General features: G+C 40.2%; 1 pseudogene; it reads left to right on the top strand.

Annotated features, from left to right (window-relative positions):
* Positions 1–4,930: 4,930 nt before the first annotated feature.
* Positions 4,931–6,496, top strand: LOC136378998 (TLC domain-containing protein 3A pseudogene; annotated as a pseudogene).
* The last annotated feature ends 14,813 nt before the right edge of the window (positions 6,497–21,309 follow it).

The following is a 21,309-nucleotide window of genomic DNA, read 5'->3' as shown; positions in this document are numbered from 1 at the left end:
ACGGTCTCTCCTGGAGAATGTTTCATGAACACAGGAAAGAATGTATAATCTAACATTCTGGATGGAATGTCCTATAAATGTATATTATTGTCCATTTGGTCCTGAGTCATTTACGGTCAATATTTCTTCATTGATTTTCTGTTTGGATGGTCTATCTAAACTGTTAATGGTGTATTGAGATCTCCAAGTATGATTGTGTTTTTGTCTGCTTCTATTTTTCGATCATTTAGTAGATATCTTATATATTTTGGTGCTCCCCCATTTGGTGCATATAAATTAAGAAGTGTTATGTCTTCTTGATACAATGTTCCCTTTCTTATTTTGAAATGTCCATCTTTGTCTCTGATTACCTTTGTTGTCTTGAAGTCAGCATTGTCAGATACGAGTATGGCTACACCTGTTTTTCTTTGGGTATTATTTGCTTGGAGAATCATTTTCCAACCTTTCATTCTGAGTCTGCTTTTGTTCTTGCAGCTTAGATGTGTCTCTTAAAGGCAGCATATGATTGGTTTTTGCTTTTTGATCCCTTCTATTGCTCTGTGCCTCTTTATTGGTAAGTTCAGTCCATTTAAGTTTAGGGCAATTATTGACATTTGAAGATTTCCTATAACCATTTTATGTTTTGTTTTCTGAAAGCTCTGTGTATTGTTTGGTTCTTCTCTTATATTTCTGTCAGTTGTTTTTGTCTGGTGATATTCATACTTCTTTCCACTGTTTCTTCTTTTTTTAAGCTGTGTTTTTTGGTAGTGGCTTCATAGTGGGTGGTTACCATTAGGTTATTAAGAGAAAAATTGTCATATGCACAAGAATTCTTTGCTTTATGAATGCTTCTGCACTCCATCCTTCTTTGTTACTGCAGATCTTTATCCTCTCCCTTTTTATGTTATTGTTGTCACAGAGTATACTTGTTGTATTTTTTTATTTGTTTTGTTCTTTGTTTCTGGCTGAATAACCCCCGTGAGTATTTCCAGCAGTAGGGGTGTTCTGGTGATGAATTCCCTCAGCTTTTGTATATCTGCAAAGGTATTTATTTCTTCTTTGTAGTTGAAAGATAACCTTGATGGATATAGTATTCTTGGCTGGTATTTCCTTTCTTTCAATACTTTAAATATTTGGGTCCACTCTCTTCTGGCTTGTAGAGTTTCTGCTGAGAAGGTCAATGATAACCTAATGGGCCTTACTTTATATGTTATTTTCTATTTTTCCCTAGCTGCCTTGAAGATTCTTTCTTTCTCGCTGATTTTTGACAATTTTATTACATTGTGCCTTGGAAAAAGTCTGTTTGGCTTGAGGTAACTTGGCATTCCATTTGCTTTTTGGATTTGAGGATCTAACTCCACAGGCTTGAGAAATTCTCATCCATTATTTGTTTAAATAAGCTCTCCATTTCCTTCTCCCTCTCTTCTTCTTCTATATACCCATTATTCTTATATTGCTTGTTCTGATGGAGTCAGACAATTCTTGTAGAGCTCTCTTATTTTTTTAAATTCATAAATCTCTCTCCTCTTCTCTCTGTAGCATTTCTAGTTGCCTGTCTTTGATATCACTGATTCTATCCTCTACTGGCTTGTTCTATTAGCTAAACTTCCTACCTCAGTCTTCAATTCATGTACTGACTTCTTCACCTCTGTTTTTAAAGTTTCAATCTCCTTGGTGAGGTATTTGTTTTGTTCATTAATTTGTTTACTGAGCTCATTAAGTTGCCTATTGGTGTCTTCTTGCATCTCAATAAATATTTACAGAACTTCAATTTTGAATTCTCTATCATTTAACTCCCAAGTTTCCATGTGATTGAGATTTTTCATTTTCTTCCTGAGCCATGTCTCTGTCTTATGTAGCCATGGATTTTGATTTCTTCTTCCTTGATGGCATTTGTGGGTGGTGTTGTTAAGAAACCTAACAAAAAAAAACAAATAAACAACAAAATCCAAAAACTAAGAAAATGAGAAATGAAAATAAAAAATACAATAAAAATTAAGAAAATTATGACAAGTAAAATAGAAAAACCACAGAAAACAGAATAAGAACCAAAAAGAAAACAAAAACAAACAAAATACCTCCCCAAAATAAGAATAAAAATATAAAAATTAAAGAAAATGAAATCAAAAGAGAAAGATGAAAAGAAAGGGAAGAAAGAGAGGGAAAAAATTTCAGTTTTGAGAGGTTACTGTTTTCTTTCAGTATATGTCACTGTATTACAAGTTTTAGCTCTGTGAAATTCTTGGGCTGACCTTCACTGAGACATTGCTGTCACAATGATGTAGCCAGGGCCACAGTCATATTGATGGGTAGGATGTGTTGTGAGAGCTTTATGGCTTTACAGATTTACCAATGGTGATCTCCAGGTGCTCTTTCCCACATCTCAACAGACCAGGAGACCAGACGCAGAGCACCTCTGTTCTTCAAGGAAGAGAGTGGCTCTGGAAAGTTAGCTTTGGGGTCTGTCTCTGCCACTTTCTGTACCCATGAGATGAGGAAAGTGGGATCTGAGAGGTTGTGTGACCACAGTTTGGTTTTCTCTGTCTCTGTGCCAAGTGTGGGCTGCGGGTTGACCATGGGAATACTGGCTGTGACCCCTCATTCTACTGCCACTTTAGTTTAGTATCTCCCTCTCTGCCCCTCAATCTGTCTGCTCCTTCCAGCAGGAGGCCCAGTCACTCCAGGCTTCTCTCTGCATATCCCCATCAGACAAAAACCAAAAAGTCCAAACTTCCTTCCTCACTGTTGTCCAGTGGAGAAAAAGAACCTCGTCTCTCCAGTTTTTCTCCAGAGTAGACCTCAAGTGCATTTTATCTTCTGCCCCCCTTTTCAACCCTTCTCTCCTTTAGTCGATTTGGTGTGTGGATCTTTCAGGCATGCCTGAGACCCAACTGGGGTTCCTTCACTGTGTTATACTTGTTCAAGTTGTTGAAATTTCAAGGGGAAAGATCAGGAGTATCTCTCATGCCACCATTACTCTGACCAGAAAGGTATTTTAGATAGGGATAATTTCTTCTTATCCTGTGCTTCAATGATTAGTAACACCAGGACAATTCATGTTAGATGTCTTCCCTGTGTTTCACCCCCACTGCCCACCACCACCACTTCTCATCTCTCCCCAACCCTCATCAGTTCTATTTATTTTAGAGCCCTTATTCCCATGCAAACTTATAAACCCTTTTGAAAAGTTGACACTGGTGGAGCCATTTTCTTTTTGTATTTTTCTGAAGTTGGAAACTGGGAGGCAGTCAAACAGACTCCCGCATGCACCCAACCAGGATCCACCTGGCATGCCCACCAGGGGGCGATGCTCTGCTGCAACCAGAGCCATTCTAGAGCCTGAGGCAGAGGCCATAGAGCCATCCTTAGCACCCGGGCCAACTTTGTTCCAATGGAGCCTTGGTTGCAGGAGGGGAAGAGAGAGACAGAGAGGAAGGAGAGGGGGAGGGGTGGAGAAGCAGATGGGCGCTTCTCCTGTGTGCCCTGGCCAGGAATTGAACCCAGGACTCCTGCATGCTAGGCCGATGCTCCACCACTGAGCCAACTGGCCAGGACCTGGTGGAACCATTTTTTTTTTTTTTTTTTTTTTTTTTTTTTTTTTTTTTTTTTTTTTTTTTTTTCATTTTTCTGAAGCTGGAAACAGGGAGAGACAGTCAGACAGACTCCCGCATGCGCCCGACCGGGATCCACCCGGCACGCCCACCAGGGGCGACGCTCTGCCCACCAGGGGGCGATGCTCTGCCCATCCTGGGCGTCGCCATGTTGCGACCAGAGCCACTCTAGCGCCTGAGGCAGAGGCCACAGAGCCATCCCCAGCGCCCGGGCCATCTTTGCTCCAATGGAGCCTTGGCTGCGGGAGGGGAAGAGAGAGACAGAGAGGAAAGCGCGGCGGAGGGGTGGAGAAGCAAATGGGCGCTTCTCCTGTGTGCCCTGGCCGAGAATCGAACCCGGGTCCTCCGCACGCTAGGCCGACGCTCTACCGCTGAGCCAACCGGCCAGGGCCTGGTGGAACCATTTTTAAAAAGAGCCAGAGCAGCCATACCAGAACTGCTTGCACATCTTGCTCTTTGAAACTTTGGAATGCTTGAGATGGGCAAAATAACTTTTAAACTGGGCCAAACCAAATTGTCTTCCAAACAACTGTTGGTAAAACTAACAGGAAAGCAGATATTGTGACCATCAGGACTGATGATTATGCACACTCTTTCTGAAGATGAAATCAGCAATCAGTGGTAGGTAGCTATAGAGTAACTCAGTTTATTAACACCAGTAGAAATTTTTTTCTTCTTTTTGTGTAATTATTTCCTCTCCTCTTGTCATTAAAAAGCCTCTTGCTTTCACCCTATAATTGGGACTTAATTCATGTTTCCTCCTGTATCTGTGCCCCTGAATTACAATTCTGTGATCTCAAATAAATGTTTGTTGCCTCTCACTTTGGCTTTTTATTGTTAGGTTAGCATCCTATATTAAAATATATGTTCCTTCAAGGTGAGAATTTGGTCCGTATTATTTGCTGCTGTTCTTCCAGGTCCTACTATATTTCCCCATGTATAAGACACTTCCATGTATAAGGCAAACCTTAATTTTGGGGCCTGACATTTGAAAGAAAAAGTATTACATAAAGTTATTGAACTCAAGTTTTATTCATCATAAAATTTATACAACTCCTCATCACTGTCAAAACTCCCATCCATTAGCTTGTCCTCATCTGTGTCTGATGATGGATCATTGTCTTCAGATACTGCCTTGTGCTTAGTTCCATCTATGGCATTTGAAATGCCACACTTCTACAAACACTATATAAGATGCACTCAGTTTTTAGACCCCAAATTTTTTGGAAAAAGGTACATCTTATACATGGGGAAATACGATATGTTCTAAAGAATGTGCTGGAATTTTTTTAAAGCAGTTGTAGGATAACACACGGACACAAAAATGCTTGCCATAAGGGATGAAGTTATTTTTTAGTACTCATAGTCCCGTGGAAACAGGAGGCATAGCATGCCATGCACTGCCACACAGGAATGGTCCTACACGAGATGATAAGGCAGGGAGAGAGGAACTGCTGGCAGGAGCCTTTATTGTAGTTTCTGAGAGAAGAAATGGCAGATACAAGGTAAGTAAGTGGAACAAACTTATAACTGGGTATTTTGAATAATTCCAATGGACTCTTGAGTAACAGTGTGGTCCACATTTCCTGGTACCTGGTCCTATAGTGTTTCAATCAGGGGCTGATGTCTCAGACTGTATATATTTCATAAAAGGAGTTAGGTAGGGGAATGGACTCAGAATTGGTTGTTCTGCATATCAAAGGCATTCTGGCAGGAAAACCATCACTCTAGGAATTAGTTAACTCTAAAAGGGGTAGTAGTTTTCCCAGTCCATAGGACCCAAAAGCATAAAAAATACAGAAAAAATATATAGTTACTACAACCTAGAACAATTATTGACAGAGGAAAGGCCTTTAAAAACACATTCATGGCCTAACAGACTGACTAGAAGTTTATATTGGAAAGCCTCAGATAAAATTAGAGAATTAGCAAGGGAAGGAATGCTCTGGAACACTATTCTCATAATCAAGCTTTCTTCTATATAAACCAGCTTTTATATGTATGCGGGACATTGTGTTATGTGAAGACCTGGGTGATACTATAATTAATGAGTAGCCAACAACATCATTTACCTTCAGAGAACTTTTATTGGGTGCTTCTTTGTTTAGCTCTGTAATAACAGGTATAAGTGCTCTAATTACAGTCCTCCCTGTCACTGATGCACCTTTTTAAATGGTGTTCACAGTCAGAGCGTCTCAGAACTAGATTTCCAAAATTTTGGCTCATGAATCTCATCTTACTAAGGAGCCAAGCAAGGTAGACCGGAGCCACAGGGCACGGAGGGAGGCGCTGAGTCCTGAGCACCCATGCTGCTGACGCTGGCCTGGGCGCCTTCTTCTTCTCCAGCCCTTCGTGCTCTGCACCTGGGACTGCACGGAGCATGCCCAGAATAGCCTGACCCGGACTGCGGGATGATCCGCACCGGGGCGCTCTCTTCAGCGCAGGCTGTGTTGGCCACCGGGTCGGGGTCGACATCATCCGCTACTGTAGAAACATGGTAAGTGACAGGCACTGGCTTGCCGGAGACTATGTCTGGTTTTTGAGTCCATGTATGGTCTACGACACCTATACCGTGTACCTCTGTGAATGGTACTGAACCAGAGAACAGAACCGCAGACACTCCCTCACCATTTTTCAAAACTTCCTAAGTAAAAACTGCCTCATGATAACGCACCATGTGGTCATTCTGTTGGCCCTTGTGCCAGTTGCACAGAGGCCTAGGGGAGACCTGGGGGACTTCTTTGTTGGCAGAACTGAGCACTCCCTTTGTGTAGCTGGGCAGAATTCTGATTCAGCTAAAGCAGCCGCACACCCTTCTGTACGAGGTGGAAGGAATCCTCTCACTAACCACCTTTATTTGCTGTGGGATCTTCCTTTCTCTTTTCCTGTACTGGTCCTATGGCTGACTAAGCCTGCTCCAATTGCCTTCCTCATTGCTCTCCGGATCTACTGTTCTCTTTGCTATGCAAGAATGCAGCCTGGCTTTCACACTGCCCCAGATGAAAACAGTGGATGAGTGCTCCCACGAGTCAGGCAGGAGGCTGTCTCTTCACACTAGCCGTCTCTTCTACTCAGTAGTCCATGGACCAAATTGTGCCCTGGGTGGCCTCAGCCTTTTGGGTATTGCTAAGCAGATAGCTTTAAGTTTTTCTAAATAGTATTTATGTTACCTCCTAACCTGCCCTTTTGCAAAAGTACTTTTTCTTAGTAACAACTATTGCATCCTATCAGACCTCCACTGGCAGCAAGGTGGTTTTAATGCAAGCCCAAGCATCTTCCCTTGGGTCCTATCTCAAGGGCTCTGGAAAGTAGAGCACCGGGTGTGGAGATAGGTGGAGCAGGATGATAAGAGTCTGGACCCTAATATTGGCGGCTAACCACCTTTCCAAATGCTCAGAGCAATATCCACATATACTGGGCCAGCAGAAGCAAGTGATGACTTGGTTCTTGAAATAATTTCTTACATTGTTGGCTTGGGAAAGTCATTGTGAGTGGGTAGTGTTTTTGTTTGTTTGTTTGTCTTTGTTTTATTGTTTACTAGATAATCTATTGTTCCTTTGCCACATCTTTCAGCCATGTGCCAACACTGAATTCTCATGTCTACTAACTTCCAATCAGAAGTCTATTATGTGGGCTGGAGGGCAAGAGGCAGAGACGGGAACCCGAAGCATGTGAGTAAGAAGGGAGGCTAATATGTCAGCATCTTAGCAGGCTGACTTTGCAGAACCATTGTCAAACTTGTGAGTTTGTTGTAAACAGTCACAAATGCTACTCCCTTTTTAACATATCCTTTCAAGCCCAGCTTTCCCCATATGCACAAACACAGGATGCTCTTGTTAAAAACTGTAGAGGTAAAGTGAAAAGATGACTAGTGAGCTATTTACTGGGTAATCCCACTCTTTGACACTATTCTTTTCACATGAAGCAGAAATGGACTTCTATATTTCAAACCATGAGAAGTTGCATCCAGACTGCCTCCTGATTAAGTCAGAGCTTGTGGTCCAAAACCTGTTTTTAGGTGAGTGCACCACCATTTAACCACAGAAGGCTGGAGGGCAAGACAGCCCTGACCAAAATACGTCCTCTGGACTGACCCCTTCACTACCATTTGCAAGTAGGATTCTCCGGTGCCAACACTAACCGTTCCTTATCAGCTAGGATGAGTCTTAGTAACCATGCTGCCATGAACTATTTTTCAAGTAGTGAAAATCTAGATTTTAAAAAATGCCTTTTAATTCATTGTTGTCCATGAACTTTTGAAGCACTGAATATATGACAGTGTCTCAAATTTTGACACACAAATTTCTTTAGCAGGCGCTATTTTAAAAATGCAAAGTGCTATAATTTTTTTTACTGTTTTTTTTTTCTCTGTCAGTATATCTTATATAAATCACCCCTGTGGTGATTAAATGGTACTAATATTTCCCAACTAATTCTTATTTGTGAAATACATCAATACTGACTTCCTTCAAAAAAAGAAAAAGAGACCTTATTGAAGTATGAAAGACTCATGTGTGTCCAAAAAAAAAAAAAAAGAAAAGAAAAGAAAAGAACTCTGAAAGTAGACTAGAGAGGCTCTCTTAATTGGCCACATATTTGGTGAAACAAATTTTACCTGCAAACAGCTTACACAGACCTTACTGGATTTCAGGAAGCCTTGGTTATAATTTCTGTTAGCAGGTAAAGCTCCTTTTAAACAGAACACCTACTAGTATAAGTCCAAATTTTACTTTTGTTCCAAAATAATTTCGCTTGGCTTCTGTTATTTATATTTTGCTTCTAAGCCTAGATCCTTGAGATTTTAGTCAATAGGAAGCAGTTTGGAATGAGGGAATATACACTCTTCTTGGTCTTCAATCTGCTACTAGCTTGCTGTATGTGTAATAGGACAATTTACAGGGACCAAAACATGAGTTACAGTTTGCTAATCTGTGACAGGAGCACTTCATACACTTAAGATCAGGGTTCTTAACCTCGTATCTATGGATAGAATGTGAACTGGGAAAAAAATTGCACCTTCATTTTCATTAACTTATAACTGAAATTAAGCAATTTCTTTAATTATCTCATAAATGCAAACCTCACCAGTGGGTATGACTTTTTCACCAGTACAAATCACTGAAATTTTCTTGTCCCATTAAGAGTTGTTGTAGATATCTCAATTTATCATTTATGCTCAGTGTTTCTTCAGAGGAGCAGCAATTATTAGACCTGTAGCTAGATTTTAATGCATCAATAATGAAGCATGTATATCATTATATCACAAATTCAGTTTTTAAAAACTGCTAACTTCTTTTAATTGGAATTGGTTTCCTTTGTAATTCTTTTTTTTTCATTTTATGTATTTTAAAATTTAGTTTTATTGATTGATTTGATTTTTTTTTTTTTTTTTTTTTTTAGCATGCATCAGAGAGAGACAGGAAAGGAGAGAGATGAGAAGCATTAACTCATAGTTGGGCACTTTAGTTGCTCATTGATTACACTGGGGAACAAAATTTTTGTTGCATCCACAAAAACACATGTTCTTACCTAATTCAAGTGTGCTGATCTCAAATCTGACATTAGTTTTTCTCTGTAAGCTACAGGTTTTTTGCAGTTCAAGATTTTAGGTTTTCATCTTATTGTAAAACTTTCAACATTTATTTTAACATAATGAAGTAGAATGTCTTCTTGGGAATCATCTTTGTGAAAATATAATAATTTATATAATGCAGTAAAATACATTAATACACTAAAAGATATGATTGCATCAGAATTTGTCTACAATTTTGAAATAGAACATATTAAAACACTTATTTTAATCATAAAATTTGCACAAAACTTATTTAAATTCTATTCAGGCAAAAATTTGTGTTTGTAGCTCTTGCATTTAAGTACTTATTGAGGACAATCTCATTTGATGCTCCAGCAGTAGTCTGCTCATCACTAACAGCTCCAAGATTTTCGGGAAACTTATCAAAGGTGACTGTTCAGGAAGTGAATCTTAACACTCATGTTACATCCAATGTTGCAGAAAGCCAACAGCATCCTTTGAACCAGAAGTTCATGGTTTTCTGCTTTTTTGTTGCCAGGGAAGTTCTTTGTAACTGCCACAAAAGACTGCCATGCTGCTTTCTCCTCCTTATTCATCTTTCTGGCAAATTCTTTATCATGTATGAGGGTTCAAATTTTTTTTGTTGTTGTTGTTGTATTTTTCTGAAGCTGGAAACGGGGAGAGACAGTCAGACAAACTCCCGGATGCGCCCGACTGGGATCCACCTGGCACGCCCACCAGGGGCGACGCTCTGCCCACCAGGGGGCGATGCTCTGCCCCTCCGGGCATCGCTCTGCCATAACCAGAGCCACTCTAGCGCCTGGGGCAGAGGCCAAGGAGCCATCCCCAGCGCCCAGGCCATCTTTGCTCCAATGGAGCCTCGCTGCGGGAGGGGAAGAAAGAGACAGAGAGGAAGGAGGGGGGGGGTGGAGAAGCAAATGGGCGCTTCTCCTATGTGCCCTGGCCAGGAATCGAACCCGGGTCCCCCGCACGCCAGGCCGACGCTCTACCGCTGAGCCAACCAGCCAGGGCTGAGGGTTCAAATTTGAGGTTCATTGAATACACCTGCTTTTATCTTCTCGAAAGACAAGGCAGGAAAAGCAGAAATAATATGTTGAAAGCATTCACTTTCTCTATTCAAAGCCTGAACAAACTGCTTCATTAAGCCAAGTTTGATGTGAAGTGGGGGAAAAATGATCCTGTCTCAATTAACTACAGGTTCATTCACAATATTTTGCATCCCTACTTCCAGAGCTTCACCTTTCGGCCATTCCTTCTGTGTCCAGTGTTTCTCCCGAGCTCGGCTGTCCCACAAACACAGAAAGCAAGGATACTTCGTGAAACCTCTCTGTTGTCCTACCAGGAAATTTACCATTTTAAGATCCATACAAATGATCTAGTTAAGTTCCTCATACTTTAGAAAGTTGAGGACAATTTTTATGTCATTCTTACTAAGTCATTTAATTCAGGTTGGCTAAACTGCTGAGGGGTTAATGACTGCTTAGCATCAGAAGAAGACCCTTCAGATTTTACAACCATTTCCTCATGCATCTTATCAAAATACACTTGATCACCATGTTCACTTTCTTCATCCTTAGAAGAAATAAAACCATTGAAAACTGGAACCGGGAGTGTCTCAGAGTGTGGGATAGGTCATATTGCTGAAGGAATATTAGGATATGTGATCATATGCCGTTTTTTCTTGCTGATGCCCTTTGTATGGATCAGACAGAAATAACAGTCACTGCTGTGGTCCTTAGGTTCACACCAAACCATGGGAATACCAAAAGGCATTCCTTTGCATTTTCCTTTTGTCCAGTCATGAAGCATTTCCTCACAATTATGACACACAATATGAGGAGCCCAATTCTTGTCTTGATTGCCAGGGGGAACTTGAAAATAGGCAATATATGCACGTGTCACAAATGATGAAGTATTGCGCCTTTGACATTGAAGTGTGTAACAGCCACATATATAACAGAAGGTGTCAGGACTATTCTTACATTTAAGCCTACTCGAAGAAGCCATGATTCAATCTTAAAACAAAATAAGAGGGTGTTTTTATCAGATAATAATTTTTTACATTTATAAACAACTACAATTATGTAAAAGTGATGTCTGTAAAACATTAATTGCCTTGTGGTTATGTTCAATCCAAGAGTCATTGCCCTTTAACTCCAATTTAAAAACCAATGCATGCCATTAACTGTAACAAAAAGAAATTAAAATTGCATAAAAACTAGAGCATGCACCAAAAAACGATTTCAGATTTGGAATCAGCAATGCAGAAATATATAGAAACAGTTCTAAAACCTCATGCAACAGAAAATGAAAAAAAAATTTGTTCCCCAGTATTACTTTCTCATATGTGCCTTGATCAGGAAGCTTAGCTTGAGCCAGTGACTCTTTGCTCAAGCCAGTGACCATGGGGTTATGTCTATGATCCCATGCTCAAGCTGGCAACCCCGTGCTTAAGCCAGATGAGCCCACACTCAAGCCAGTGACTTTGGGGTTTCAAACCTGGGTCCTCAGGTCCCAGGTCAATGCTCTCTCCACTGCAACACCAGTGGTCAGGCTCATTTTGTGCACTTTAAAACAATATTTGGAGGAGAGGTCTATTGGCCTTTTTAGTCTGTTTTTGCCTCTTTTATTGAAATATAGTTTGTTAAAGGAACGCATACACCCCAAGACTGAGAATCCCCAAGCCAAATGACCTCTAAGGCTTATTTCTGCCTTTAAATGTATACTTTGTACAATTGAACCCAGAAACTCAGAGGAAGACTATCAACTAAATCAAATTCAGATCTTAACAAAGTATAGTCACCATCCTATCATGATAGGAATGTAAAAAACAACAATTGAAGAACTTGATATAGCCCTTGGAAAAACCAACCTAGGAAACCTTATATCTTTTAAATCCAGAGCTATTGTTAAATGCTAAGTTGTCCAGAGCATTGTACTTCCTTGAGAATAAAAAGCCTGTCTCTTGATTGTTTAATCTTTATTTAGTGATGACATGGTCGAGGTGTTCTATAAGTATACTTAGGCCAGGCAAGAGTCTCTAACAGATCCTGTTTGTTATGAGTATCCTGGTGTCCCCCACTTTTATACCTTCTTCCACTATTTTGGCTCTTCTCTTCCCCAGCACCCACATTTTGTACAAGACCCCCAACACTCAGACTACCATCTACCACCATCAAGTTCTTGGATGGAAAATTAACCTTCCTTCACCTTCTACCACTATGGAGTAGTACAAGTTTTTTTCATGCTAAATAGTGATATTGACTGGTCATCTTAACCACGAAAATTATGAATACCTATGGATCACCTGGGATGTGCCAGGAGTAGTTCTGTGAACTCTCCATGCATTTATTAATTTATTCTCATAACAACCCCACTTTATAGATGGGGAAACTGAACCACACAGAAGGTAGGCAATTTGACTATGGAAGGAAAGAATTTGGGATTCGAAATCAAGTTGTCTGGCTCCAGAGTCCTTACTGGCAAACACTTGGCTGAACTGCCATGATTTATTTAACAAATTTCCTATTTGTTGACATTGACATTTATGCTGTTTAGAGTTTCACGAGTAGAAGTTGTCATCATAAAAGTCTTTATATATAAATAATTTTACACATTTTTAGTTCTTCAGAGCAAATGCCTAAAAATGAAACTACTGTGTTAAAATGTTAAAACAAATTGCTAAATTACCTCCCAGAAGATTGGGGCAATTGACCAGAACTGTATGATCATGTACCTTCACACCATTGCCAATAAAAGGTATTACTTTTTAATTTTTTTAATTGAGAGCAGGGGAGGCAGAGAGACAGACTCCTGCATGCACCCCACCCTGATGGGAATCCATCTGGACAGGGATCCACCTTGCAAGCCCCTTACCCGGTGACATCTGGGGTGTCTCTCCGTTGCTTGGCAACTGAGCTATTTTTAGCAACTGAGGCCAGGGAGTCATCCTTAGCATGGGGTGGAGGGCAACTTGCTGGAACCAATCCAGCCATGGCTGTGGAGGGGGGAGTGGTGAGGGAAGAGAGGCAAGCAGATTGTTGCCTCTTCTGTGTGTCCTGACAGGGAATTGAACCAGGAACATCCACACGTCCAGTTGATGCTCTACCATTGAGCAAACTAGCCAGAGCCTTACTTTTCTATATTTAAAAAAATGTCTGCTGATCTGATAAGCATAACATGATATTATTTTATAACTTTCAATTTAGTATACATTTTTCATGTATTACTAGCCATTTTTATATCTTCTTTTATGATTACTTCTTTGCTTTGACCATTTTCTTATTTTGTGTAATATTTCTTTCCTAATAAATTCTTAACATGGTGCTTTGGAAAGGTTTAATTGAAAATAATAAATGTTAGTTCTTCACTGAGCATGAGAAGACTGAGATTCCTCAATGTCTGACAATGTTTTAGTGTTGTGAGACCTGGGGAATCATTTGTGTTAATCCTTACCTCTATTTGAGTACGTTTGTTTGAGCAAGGGAACTCTTTCTGTTCCTGTATTTTATCCTTGGGGTTATCAAATTGCTTTTCTTCTGATTGCAATCTTACTGCAATAAGAAAACAGGAAAAATGATTCCCTACTAGGCACATTCCTCCTATCAACCTTTCTCTTGGTTTGTTTTGTATTTTTCTGAGGTTGGAAACGGGGAGGCAGTCAGACAGACTCCCACATGCACCTGACCGGGATCCACCCGGCATGCCTGCCAAGGGGCGATGCTCTGCCCATCTGGGGCGTTGCTCTGTTGCAACCAGAGCCATTCTAGTGCCTGAGGCAGAGTCTATAGAGCCATCCCCAGCACCCAGGCCAACTTTGTTCCAATGGAGCCTTGGCTGCAGGAGGGGAAGAGAGAGACAGAGAGGAAGGAGAGAGGGAGGGGTGGAGAAGCAGATGGGCGCTTTTCCTGTGTGCCCTGGCCAGGAATCGAACCCGGGACTCCCGCACGCCAGGCTGACGCTCTACCACTGAGCCAACCGGCCAGGGCCTATCAACCTTTCTCATACTGTTACCTTTTAGCAGTACTGATTGCTATTATCCATTTTACCTTAAATTACTCTTCCACAGAACATCAGTTTTGTACAATATGAGAGTCTACTTTCCATTTTCTTCAGAAATCACTGGGGAGAGCACCTCTTGTTTTTGAGGTTCTCTCCCCTTGTTAGCTCCTACATCCAGTTGATGGGTTTATTCCACCCCCTAGAAGTCATTCCTTTCTGTCTGCTTTAGCGCTGCTGCTTTGGTTCTAGCAGCCCTCATATCAAGTCTACATTAGCAAACAACCATCCAGTTTGTTTTCTTGCTTCTACCTCCTCCAGGCAATGCATGTCCCTATACTAGATCAAAATCTAATCCTAGAATTTTCAAGATGATCATTTCATAAGTTATAGAAATGTCTAGTCCTCATGTTGTACACCTGAAACTAATATAATATTGTATGTCAACTGTAATTGAAAAAAAATGTTTAAGATAATCCCAAAATACAAAGCTGAGTACATTTACCTAATTAAAAGTCTTTGAGTGGCACCAGGCTTAATGAAACCTCCCTTGGTAAGCCTGTCCAGGTAGTGGTGCAGTGGGTAAAGTGTTGGCCTGGGAAGATGAGGACCCAGATAAAAACCCCAAGGTCGCTGGCTTAAGTGCAGACTCACCAGCCTGAGCACAGGGTTGCTGGCTTGAGTGTGGGATTACAGATATGACCCCATGGTTGCTGGCTTGAGCCCAAACATCCCTCGCTTGAAGCCCAATGTTGTTGGCTTGAGCCCAAGGTCACTGGCTTGGGCAAGGGGTTACTGGCTGAGCTGCAGTGCCCTGGTCAAGGCACATGTGAACAAGCAAGTAATGAACAACTAAGGTGCTGCAGCTATAAGTTGATGCTTCTCAGCGCTCTCCCTTCCTATCTGTCTCCCCCCCCCCTCTCTCTCTAGAAAGAAAGAAAGAAAGAAAGAAAGAAAGAAAGAAAGAAAGAAAGAAAGAAAGAAAGAAATAAATCTCTCTTGGCATGGCATGCAAGGCCATTCTTTTTTTTTTTTTTTAATAATTTTATTTTTTTAATGGGGTGACATCAATAAATCAGGATACATATATTCAAAGATAACAAGTCCAGGTTATCTTGTCGTTCAATTATGTTGCATACCCACCACCCAAAGTCAGATTGTCCTCCGTCACCTTCTATCTTGTTTTCTTTGTGCCCCTCCCCACCCTCTATCCCTCTCCCTTTCCCCCCTCCCCCCCGTAACCACCACACTCTTATCAATGTCTCTTAGTTTCACTATTATGTCCCACCTACATATGGAATAATACAGTTCCTGTTTTTTTCTGATTTACTTATTTCGCTTTGTATCATGTTATCAAGATCCCACCATTTTGCTGTAAATGTTCCGATGTCATCATTTCTTATGGCTGAGTAGTATTCCATAGTGTATATGTGCCACATCTTCTTTATCCAGTCATCTATTGATGGGCTTTTTGGTTGTTTCCATGTCCTGGCCACTGTGAACAATGCTGCAATGAACATGGGGCTGCATGTGTCTTTACGTATCAATGTTTCTGAGTTTTTGGGATATATACCCAGTAGAGGGATTGCTGGGTCATAAGGTAGTTCTATTTTCAGTTTTTTGAGGAACCACCATACTTTCTTCCATAATGGTTGTACTACTTTACATTCCCACCAACAGTGTATGAGGGTTCCTTTTTCTCCACAGCCTCTCCAACATTTGCTATTACCTGACTTGCTAATAACAGCTAATCGAACAGGTGTGAGGTGGTATCTCATTGCCGTTTTGATTTGCATTTCTCTAATAGCTAAAGAAGATGAGCATCTTTTCATATATCTGTTGGCCATTTGTATTTCTTTCTGGGAGAAGTGTCTATTCATATCCTCTTCCCATTTTTTTATTGGATTGTTTGTTTGTTTGTTGTTGAGTTTTATGAGTTCTTTGTATATTTTGGATATTAGGCCCTTATCTGAGCTGTTGTTTGAAAAAATCATTTCCCATTTAGTTGGCTTTCTGTTTATTTTGTTATCAGTTTCTCTTGCTGAGCAAAAACTTCTTAGTCTGATGTAGTCCCATTCATTAATTTTTGCCTTCATTTCTCTTGGCAAGGCCATTCTGATCAAATCCTTTCTAGTTGCCCCAGCCTCATTTCTCTCACCTCCTGAATTGATTATTGTGTCCCCTAACGGCCATGCTTTCTCCTATCTTTTTTTAATTTTATTTATTTATTTATTTATTTATTTATTATTTTTTTTTTTTGAAGCTGGAAACGGGGAGAGACAGTCAGACAGACTCCCGCATGTGCCCGACTGGGGTCCACCCGGCACGCCCACCGGGGGCGATGCTCTGCCCACCAGGGGGTGATGCTCTGCCCCTCTGGGGCGTCGCTCTGCCACGACCAGAGCCACTCTAGCGCCTGGGGCAGAGGCCAAGGAGCCATCCCCAGCGCCCGGGCCATCCCCGCTCCAATGGAGCCTTGGCTGCGGGAGGGGAAGAGAGAGACAGAGAGGAAGGAGGGGGTGGGGGTGGAGAAGCAGATGGGCGCTTCTCCTATGTGCCCTGGCCGGGAATTGAACCTGGGTCCCCCGCACGCCAGGCCGACGCTCTACCGCTGAGCCAACCGGCCAGGGCTCTCCTATCTTTTTTTAAATGGAGATACAGATTTTATATATTATTGTACTTATTTAAATTTCACCTTAAAAACTAAATATAAGTATATGTTGGCTTTATGTCCAGATTTTTGAAATGTAAGAAGATAAACGGATGGATGGCTTTAAGAATGTGATATATTAGACACTGTATGATATAGTAAACAATTAAAGAATCTCAGCAGTGGTAAAATTCTGTCTATACATATTTTTACATTTAGTGGCACAAGTAAATTCTACAGGGAGAGGAACACATATGTAAAATATTGGGCTGTAATTGGAAGAAAAACCTGTACAGGACCAGACTGAAAGTTCTTTGGTTGCCGACAGAATAATTTCCCTCTGATGTCAGACTTTAGACAAACTAAGTCTTTGTCAGTATACAAAAAAACCACTTCACTGTACAACATCCTTACTAGTCAGGAGAAATAGTAGCAACAGGTTAGGTTCATAAATTGGCTCATTCCAGTTTGGATTGTGAGGTTGTCCAGTCTGAAGCGAGCACGGCTGTCTGGAGGCTGAAAATTCAGATGGATGTTGCAGTTTAAGTCCAGGACATACTTGTAGGGTAGGTCAGCAGGCTGGAAACTCAGTCTAGGGACAGAATGTTAGTGCATTCCTCAAACTTCATTGTTTTTCAGACAAATTCCTAGGATGCTTTCCTTGAACAGGGTCTCTTTTCTTCTGACCTTCTTTTGCACACACTGCTACAGATAGCAATTTGGTGATGTCTTCTGATGACTTAATCCTGCCTGTATAAATAGTTATAAACCAGAAAGGGCAACTAAAATTGAATCATGAGTCTTTCGCAAGTATGATCATGTTTCTCACCACTCTGATTAGACGTAGTTTTGAGGTCCATAGTAAAATAGTTAAGAAAATAACTGTGAAATGAATAAGGTATTTTTCCCCTAAATAACTGTTAATTTGATATAGCAAAAAAAAAAATTATAATGTTGAGGGGAAAAAGTGGAGTGATAAAAATAGTGCAGAGAGAGAAAGGAGTCCTTTAATCTCAGATCATATTCACTGTTTTAAATATGCATCGTGCTCACCTCAGCTATGCTAAAAACAAAGAAATAACATTCCAGTTTCTCACGGTTTGGATTCTGTTAGGATTACACTGGTGGAAATGTGGGATACCTACATAGGTTAAGATTTCAAAATCAAGCATCTGCATAACAAGGGGCAGATTATTTTCTTTTAAATCACTCTGTTCCAGGTGATAGCTTAATATATAATGAGTTGAGCATTTCTGAGTTAGAATTGTTGGTCATAGTTTGATCAGTTCAAGTGCATCTTATGCATATTCAGATTGATAGAGGGCAAATATAAATGTATAAAAGGTCACTTCATTGCAATATAGTGACTAATTAAAAACCTTCCTGCATGCATGGAGTGTATAATAAAAAGTAAGCGCTGTCTCCCCGGGCCAGTTAGCAGCCTAAATGAATAGCTTAGTTCTGCAGGTAGATTTGGCGCAGGGATGGCTGTGAGCTGCAGCGGTAGCCCAGTGGAAGACTGCAGTGCCCAAGAAGTGGCAGGAGAAATGTGTACAAGTACCTGTGAGACACTGCCTGGGAACCCCCAGAATTTGAGAAGCATAGATCATTTTAAAAGGGTCTAAGCTCTGCATAAAATGGGCATGAGCTAACAAAATTGAGCTTTCCTCCCCCTCACCCTTTAACCCCCACACTTTTGTCCATGTTGCTGAGTCTTATTTTTATGTCCCACCTATGTATGGAATCATATAGTTCTTAGTTTTTTCTGATTTACTAATTTCACTCAGTATAATGTTATCAAGGTCTATCCCTGTTGTTGTAAATGATCTGATGTCATCATTTCTTATGGCTGAGTAGTATTCCATAGTGTATATGTGCCACATCTTCTTTATCCAATCACCTATTGAAGGGCTTTTTGGTTGTTTCTATGTCTTGGCCACTGTGAACAATGCTGCAATGAACATGGGGGTGCATGTGTCTTTACATATCAATGTTTCTGAGTTTTGGGGATAAATACCCAGTAGAGGGATTGCTGTGTCATATAGTAATTCTATTCTTTTTTTTTTCTTCCAGAGACAGAGAGAGTCAGAGAGAGGGATAGAGAGGGAGACAGGAATGGAGAGAAATGAGAAGCATCAATCATCTGCTTTTTCATTGCAACACCTTAGTTGTTCATTAATTGTTTTCTCATATGTGCCTTGACCGTAGGCTTTAAGCAGACTGAGTAACCAGCGACCTTGGGTTGAAGCTGCTGAGCTTTGCTCACACCAGATGAGCCCGCGCTCAAGCTGGTGAGCTCAGGGTCTCGAACCTGGGTCCTTCCGCATCCCAGTCTGACGCTCTATCCCCTGCGCCACCGCCTGGTCAGGCAGTAATTCTATTCTTAAATTTTTGAGAAACCACCATACTTTCTTCCATAGTGATTGTACTAATTTGCATTCCCACCAGCAGTGAATGAGGGTTCCTTTTTCTCCACAGCCTCTCCAACACTTGTTATTACCTGTCTTGTTGATAATAGCCAATCTAACAGGTGTGAGGTGGTATCTCATTGTAGTTCTGATTTGCATTTCTCTAATAGCTTGTGAAGATGAGCATCTTTTCATATATCTGTTGGTCATTTGTATGTCCTCTTGGGAGAAGTGTCTGCTCAGGTCCTCTCCCCATTTTTTAATTGATTTATTTGCTTCTTCATTGCTGAGGTTTGTGAATTCTTTATATATTTGAATATTAACCCCTTATCGGAGCTGTTCTTCGCAAATATCATCTCCCATTTAGTTGCCTGCCTACTTGTTTTGTTGTCAGTTTCTTTTGCTGGGCAGAAGCTTTTTAGTTTGATATAATTTTATTCATTTATTTTTGCCTTTACTTACCTTGCCTTTGGGGTCAAATTTATAAATTGTTCTCTATGGCCAAGGTCTATGACAGGGGTCAGCTACCTATGGCTCGCAAGCCAGATGTGGCTCTTTTGATGGCTACATCTGGCTCGCAGACAAATCTTTAATAAAAAAATAATAACATTAAAAATATAAAACATTCTCAGGTATTACAATCCATTTATTTCCTACCGCTCATGTTCATGGTTGTGGGTGGCTGGAGCCAATCACAGCTGTCCTCTGGGACAACAGCAAATTTTTATTGGATAATACATAATGTACACGAGTCGTTGTATGGCTCTTACAGAATTACATTTTAAAATATGTGGTGTTCATGGCTCTCTCAGCCAAAAAGTTTCCCAACCCCTGGTCTATGAGCTTAGTACCTGTTTTCTTCAATGTAAGTTGTTGTTTCTTATCTTATATTTAGGTCTTCGATCCATTTTTAATTAATTTTTGTGCAGGGAGACAAACTGTAGTCTAGTTTCTTTCTTTTGTATGTGGCTTTTCAATTTTCCCAGCACCATTTATTGAAGAGGCTTTCTTTTCTCCATTGTGTGTTTTTGGCTCCTTTGTAAAAGATTTGTCAATATACATATATGTGGTTTTATTTCTGGCCTCTTGATTCTGTTCCATTGGTCTGCATATCTGTTTTTCTGCCAATATCATGCTGTTTTGATTATTGTGGCTTGATAGTATAATTTGAAGTCAGATAGTGTGATAACTCAGGCTTCATTCTTTTTCCTCAGGATTGCTTTGGCTATTCAGGGTTTTTTTTATAGTTTCATACAAACCTGGTAACTTTTGTTCTATTTCTTTAAAAAATGACATTGGGAAATTGATGGGGATTACATTAAATTTGTATATTGCTTTGGGCAGTATGGACATTTTAACTATGTTGACACTTCCAATTCATAAATGTGGAATATTTTTCTATTTCATTGTGTCTTTTTCAATATTTTTCAATAATGTTTTGTAATTTTCAGCATATAGGTTCTTCACATCCTGTTAAGTTTATTCGCAGGGTTTTTGTTTGTTTTTTTTATTGCAATTGTAAAAGAAATCGATTTTTGAGTTCATTTTCCAAAGTTTGAAAAATCGTTGGCATATAGGAAAGCAATAGATTTTTTTGTATATTAATTTTGTATCCTGTGACTTTACTGTATTGGTTTATTGTTTCTAATAGTTTTTTGGTGGAGTCTTTGGGGTTTTCCGTATACATGATCATGTCATCTGTTAAAAGGGATACCTTTACTTCTTCTTTCCTGATATGGATTCCCTTTATTTCTTTTTCTTACCTGATGGCTCTGGCTAAAACTTTCAGAACTATGTTGAATAAGAGTAGAGAGAGTGGGCAATCTTATCTTGTTCCTGATTTTAGAGGAAAAGCCTTCATTTTTTTTCACCATTTAGAATATTAGCTGATGGTTTGTCATACATGGCCTTTATTATGTTGAGGTACTTTCCTTCTATTCTGATTTTATTGAGTGTTTTAAACAGAGAAAGGGATATTGTATCTTATTGAGTGCCTTTTCTGCATCTATTGATAGGATCATATTTTTGTTCTTTGCCTTGTTAATGTGGTATATTATATTGATTGATTTTTATATGTTGAACCATCTTTGTGCTCCTGGAATGAATTCC

Source organism: Saccopteryx leptura, chromosome 7 (assembly GCF_036850995.1).
Source record: "Saccopteryx leptura isolate mSacLep1 chromosome 7, mSacLep1_pri_phased_curated, whole genome shotgun sequence".
Classification (NCBI taxonomy): domain Eukaryota; kingdom Metazoa; phylum Chordata; class Mammalia; order Chiroptera; family Emballonuridae; genus Saccopteryx; species Saccopteryx leptura.
The sequence above is the reverse complement of the archived record's forward strand: the minus strand, read 5'-3'. Positions and strand labels throughout refer to the sequence as shown.